General features: G+C 45.1%; 1 pseudogene; it reads right to left on the reverse strand.

Moving 5' to 3' along the window:
• Positions 1-344: 344 nt before the first annotated feature.
• Positions 345-1,648, reverse strand: LOC136465446 (thermospermine synthase ACAULIS5-like; annotated as a pseudogene).
• Positions 1,649-6,733: the final 5,085 nt, after the last annotated feature.

The raw sequence follows: 6,733 nt of genomic DNA on the forward strand, positions 1-6,733 counted from the left end.
AGGGGCGGCTCGTATCACCAGCCGCCCCTGTTATTCTATTTGTAGGGGCGGCTGGTGTCTGGGCATCCGAGCACGTCATTGTAAGGGTGGCTCCATCACCAGCCGTTCCAAAAAAAAATCGAACCGTTGCTAAAAATCATTTTTTACGTAGTGGTCGTCCTCCGTGTACACATGCGTCTCCTTCGGCAGCCTGCATTATGGTTCATTTCGTTTTAGTTGTTGCACGCATTATTTCACTTCATTCTTCTCAACAAAGTTGCTATCCGAACACGGTTTGAAATTTGAACTGTTTAGTTCAGCTGAAATGAAATTAATGGAGATCTATCGAGAAGCAGAGAGGCTAGCTACTCCCGACTGGTAGACGCTCTTGTTGAGAGTGGTGGAGGAGAGGAGAGGAGAGGAGAGGGAGTGGATGATGGTGTGCCTGCCTGCGTGACGAAGATTCCGCGGTGGGTGAGCTTGGGCTTGACAACGTGCTGGTAGAATGATTTGGTGTATAGCTGGTAGCAGGGCCCGTCCTCCACGGGGTCCGCCAGGTCGCCCACGATCACGTCGAACTTCTCCTGCCTCTTCTCCAGCCCTGGCGTCGTTGATGACGAGGCAAAGCTTGTCGCTGGCGAAGCCGCCCCAGTTGGCGCTCAGGTACGTCCGGCAAAACTCCACCACCTCCTGCTCCGACCATCCATCCACGTATTAGGCTTTATTGGCTAGCTAGGACTGACCCTGACGCTCGCGAGCGGGGCGAAGATATGGTGATTTCCATGGATGCAATAATAATGCATGGATGCGCACCTGGTCTATGTCGCACATGACGACCCTCTGCACGGTGTTGTGCCGGAGCACCTCCCTGGCCGCAGAGCCCTCGCCGCCGCCCATGATGAACACCGTCTTCGGGCTGATGATGGATGCATCCATCAACGCCACATCGATCACAAGCATGTTCGTTCATGCGGTTACTTGGGATGGAAGAGAAGGGGCGGGTGTACCAGTGACTCGCGGTAGATGAACTCGTCCACCTCCGCGCTCTGCATCTTCCCGTCGATTATCGAAGCCTAATGGATATCAGTCCATCAAACATCATCCTTGAAATACGGATCCGAGCATGTATACATAGACTACGTACCTTCCCGAAATGCTTTGTATCGATGAGAGCTATCTCCTGATACTTGCTTGCCCCTCGATGCAGCACGCTTGAGTTGAGCATCATACAACACAGAATATATACATAGACCATCAGTCCGCGTAGCTAGCTAAACTTCTGTCCACTCTAGCATAACTGATGGATGCCAAAACTAGTACTAATATATAATAATCCCTATAGGTCATAGCTAGTATGCATGTGTATCCCTATCAACATGCATGGGGGTAGATGGAAAAAAACAAATATACTCCTACATCAAAATTTTCAGGGACGACGTGCAAGTGTAATATACCACAGCCCACAAGGGGTATCAGGGGGCCAGCCATGCATGCAAGCGTTTCCCTTCGTTGTATTGCATATACTGTATAATTAATATTAATACCTGTTGAGAGCGTAGCAGAGCTTGAGGTCATCGTCGATCTCCTCTTCATACCACTTGCTCTCCTCCTCCTCTTGGCTACGCGGCTGCTGCTTCGTCGTGGCCCTGCTCTCAAACCCATTCATCATCTCCAAACCGACTCACCAACAACTCTGCCGTATTCCTGAACGGATCCGACCATCTTCAATTCTCCTAGGATCGCAACAAACACAAGACCTAAAAGAAGGGGCTAATAGGAGCAGCAATGGTAGCAGGGTATATGTATATGGCTGCTCGATCGATTTCCTCTGCTGAGAGCTACCTGTTGGTGTACGTCAATGCAGACGGCAATGGCCTCTCGACGACGGTTATATATATAGGGTTGGCCCATAGGGGATGGCGGAACCCCCGAACCTGGGACGTGGAACCGACCGAGACAAGCTGACCCTTGAATTTATCAGCCCGGCTTATCATCTATGTACAATATTTTTCTTCTATAACAAAACAGCATCAGCCGACTTATCAGCTGCAAAAACCATCCGTCGAACTATTAAAACAAATCCTCGTGGAGATCGAGGTCGAATGGGGCGAGCACAGCGTACAGCACCATAGAGGTAGGGCCATGATGCAAAGCTCGATCGCAATGGGCATGCAGGTGCAGCATGATGAGTGTAAAAACCATTCGATATAGATAGGTGCAGTAGATGTAGAAAGATGCAGCAGGTCCACCAGAATGTAACAACCACATGTCAGCAGTCGTCCAGCCTTTCTAGAAGGTCCTGGTTTTCTATAGATTTGTGCCGGATCCAGCACCGCATGCAACTTTATCTTTTTTTGTCAATCTAGAGGGACCGCTCTGGTCAACAGCCGCCTCGTCTGATTCATGCCTGCCTCAGTTTTCTGCATGGATGCCTTGCTCTTTTTTCTGCCTAGCCTATTCCAACTGTGTGGCTTTTGAAATGTTGTCATAGAGCTGCTTGCCCAACTCGGGAAGACGGCTAAGGCCCACTCTACACGTTGAATAAACCACACCTGCTAATTAACTCTCTTTCACTTTCTTCCTCGCTTTGCGCAAAAGAATCGATCCGGAGTTAACAGCCTCCCAGGTCCAGACTTTTAACTTGGTTCAGCTCTTCTTTAACTTCTGATGTGGTACTAAAGTTCGGTCACTACAGTACCACACAAACTCGGCCTAACCTACAGTCTGTCGGTGCTACAGTATTGGGCCTCATTCCATTGGATCTCACATACTCCCCCATTTAGGAAATTCGACATCCTCGTCAAACGCTAAACCAAGCTACCTAGGAGGACAAATATCCAGGACCGACTCTCGTGGCCACGTTCGTATTTCCAGTTCCTCGCCCCAAGTGTCATGCCCTCACAGGAGCCATGCACAACCTATCCAGGCTTCCAGACCATACGCAACAGTGAAACCGTAAGAGTTGGCTCTGATACCACTTGTAACACGTGAAACCGTGAGAGTTGGCTCTGATACCACTTGTAATGCCCCGACCCGGGAAGATGGCTAAGGCCCACTCTACACGTTGAATGAACCACACCTGCTAATTAACTCTATTGCGCTTTCGTCCTCGCTTCGCGCAAAAGGATCGATCCGGAGTTAACAGCCTCCCAGGTCTAGGCTTTTAACTTGGTTCAGCTCTTCTTCAACTTCTGATGTGGTACTAAAGTTCGATCACTACAGTACCACGCAAACTCAGCCCAGCCCACAGTCTGTTGGTGCTACAGTATTATGCCTCATTCCATTCGGTCTCACACTGCCTACACTCATTTGAACCCTTCTGTTCCCAATCCAAGCCACACGTCAAAGCTGCTTCTCTCATTTGGTTCCAACCCTAGATCCCTAATCCCTCTCCTTTCTCATACCTTCAATGTCACCTAGCGGCGGCGCCGTACATCTCGGTGAGGGGCATCCGAGGCAACTCGATGGTGCAAGGCTTCAGCCCAGTGGCTTGGGTCCCAGCGAAGTGGTCCAAATCCACTAAGCTGCCATGATCGGTGCAGGACCTATGCAGTTCCTCGAAGAGTGTGGTGCATATTAAAGAAAATTTTGGTTAAACTTGAGATGCTTTGACTCTTTAATTTTTTTTTTTTGAAATGACTTATAATTTAGAACAAAGTGAGTACTTGGCTAGAAATGACATGGAGTCCAGGTGCGTATCACGCACTAATACACACTGTCAGCTGCTTTAAAGCCAGTAGTGATAAACTTTGTAGTGATAGATTGTGAAAAAATTATAACTTTTTTATATGATGCCGGATAAAGATAAACTTTATATCAAATTGTAGAGTCAAAGAGAGCTAAATTACAGTTCGCATATTTTTTTAATTTGAGATAGTTTACATGTATAAATATTCAATATGTTTTCTTATCAGATTTGTAATGGTTAACAATGTCGAATAAGATAAAGTCAACATTAAATCATAGTACTCGACGAGATCTATAACTTTGCAGTTAACAACCTTTTCATTTGAGATCATTTAAAGTGTCAAATATACAATATAAGATTCAAAAGTATGTAGTAAAAAGAATCACGTCAGTTGCATAGTCACAAATGTGGCGTAGTTCAGCTGGTATGGACGCTCAAGAGAACATGAACACTCATGTCTCATGTTCGAATCCAAGAAACACACATTTTGGATTCTGACGCGACAGCGATTATGGTTTCTGGCGTAGTGACGTAATGACATGAATATAAGAAAGAAACCTGACGGGTCTTTACAGGCGTTTAATCGGCTTGGACATCTGCTGCACGACTCGTTTCTCGATGAGAGCCTTGCTGACCTCTGATAGCCCCTGCCGGTGTGTGAAATCAGCATCAACAGTATGTTTAGAATGTTCTTGCTTACAATTAGGAGTAGACCACACATGCACATAATTGTCACGAATATCATGTATTTTTAGCAAAATATGCCTAAATATCTGACAACATTAACGTATCTGATTTCAAGTGGCGACCACTGATTTCTTGGCACTTTCAACCCACTTCTTGAACCAAGGCATAAATTCAACGCACTTGTTCATGAATGAAGAAGCTCCATCCCTCAAGGGGGCACAAAACCCATCTACCTAGATAACCTATGATATCGTGTCAACAATAGTGAAAAGTGAGCAAAATCAGAGAGCTTGACACACACTGACTGGAACTACCCCTTCCCACTGGATCATTTCCACTAAGCCCTTCTGACCTGAACTTGTTATCTCTGTTATAATTGATAGCCACCATTAACACCTCGCTCCAACTAGGTCAAAGCATTTTCTCTGGCATCATGATGATGGTGACCACCTTGGGTAGTGCCACCGGAGTGACACCATTCTAGCATCTAATGTTCATTTACAATTCTCAATTGTGTAGTAAATTAATCAAATTGGGTATGTAAAAGTTTTTTTTTGTGTGTGTGGAGGGTGGGGGGGGGGGGGGGGGGGGGGGGCTTCACATGATGAATTAACCACTCACGATTGACAACTGTTGAAAATTTGCTAGGGCGTGCAACAATGCTGATTAGGATTCAAAGATTCATTTAGAACATTTATGTCCTGAATCTTTCTGTACTAAAATTGAGCTTTATTTCCCTATTAAATCATACTCCCTCCGTTCTAAATTATAAGTTGTATTGACTTTTTTTGTGCATAGATTGTGCTATGTATATAAAAAAAAGTTAAAGCGACTTATAATTTAGAATAGAGGGAGTACATAATTCCAGCAAAAAAATTGTATTCCACATACTGCCTAAAACTTTGTGATATTACAATCACATTTCACGGCCTTTAGATAGATCTTTATAACTTTGAACCGTTGTCTATCTTGCTATTTTTGTTATAAGTAACCTCAGTGTGCATGCATTATATTTCACGGCCATTATTCTTAGTGGAGCATTTCATTATGCGTTTTTCAAGAGTGCCACATTATTTTTAGAGGTTTGTATTTTTCAAAAGTGTGTCACATCATTTTTAGAGGTTTGGTTGATAAATGAAACAACATCTCTCAATAATGCACAACTATTTTATGGTTTCATAGGCTATCCAAAAGCATGTAGTAGTTGTCTCATGATGTTGAGAGCAAAAGACTTGGAGGTGAAACAAATTGCTAGTGGCGTTTCATTCTAGTTTCATAGCCTTGTTAATTGTATACACCAAAAGTACACCAAATTTCATCCCGATGAAACCTAACTATGCTATCTTCTTATAAATTTTGATGCCATGTCACCGGAAGTTTTGCATATGTGGCACATTATTTTGATGAGATTAAAACTTACCCTGGCAATGGTTCATAGGTCGCGATCGTAAGTCATGGCAGGCAAGTGCACGCAGCAGAATAGAGGCAAGTGATGGTGTCTAGTACGTAGAGTAGCGCTGCTGAGAGATGACCTGAGATACTCGAAACCCCCTGCACTGATGCATGCATGGACCATGCGTTCCTTTGCTCCTCACAAGGGCGCCGCAATGATCGCGCCCTCGCCTCGTGCCGACTGCCGACGGTGTCGCCCCGCCGGATCTCGCGGCATCGACAGTCGTGCATGCCGATCGGCGCATGATGGGACGCCTTTTGGCTCTAGATGATTGATCGCGCCAAATCCAGCGGCGGGTGGGATTCTTATCGGTGATCTATGTGGGGGCCTGGGGGGACTCCGGGACTGGGGCCAAACCGCGAGGCATGAAGCTCTGCATATCCTTTTGAGTGCTTGTCTCGTGGTATAATGACAGGCCATTAGCACGTCCAAGATCGTGGAACATTATGTGCTTCAGCTTTAGTTTCTCCCCAGAGAGGAACTAATGCTTTTTTATGTGGATTTGCCGGTACGAGTACGACTGCCCAATCCAGCTCCTGTATCATGGGTTCACTCATTGTGTTTCCTCCCGGCCCTTGACAGTTGCCTGTATCAAGTATCTTTTCTTTTATTTTGTTTCCGTGAGGACTGCCAGAGGGTTATGATGCCAAGCTGCCACGAGTTGGCCCCAGTGCCAAAACAGTGGCCAAACAACGATTAGGAGAAGGTTAATTGGATCTATGTTATTATAATAATCACGGTTCAAAGATATATCATTAATAATCATCATGCCATTACAAAGAAATACTACTTTTTTATAAACATAATTTTTATTAAAACCTCAAAAGCAATATATCGAAATGATACAAAGCCTTAGAGAGCAACTTCCGACCTCTATCTAACATGAGTGTTGACAGTCATTAACATCAATTATAAACCGTTAATAT

Source organism: Miscanthus floridulus, chromosome 7 (genome assembly GCF_019320115.1).
Source record: "Miscanthus floridulus cultivar M001 chromosome 7, ASM1932011v1, whole genome shotgun sequence".
NCBI lineage: Eukaryota > Viridiplantae > Streptophyta > Magnoliopsida > Poales > Poaceae > Miscanthus > Miscanthus floridulus.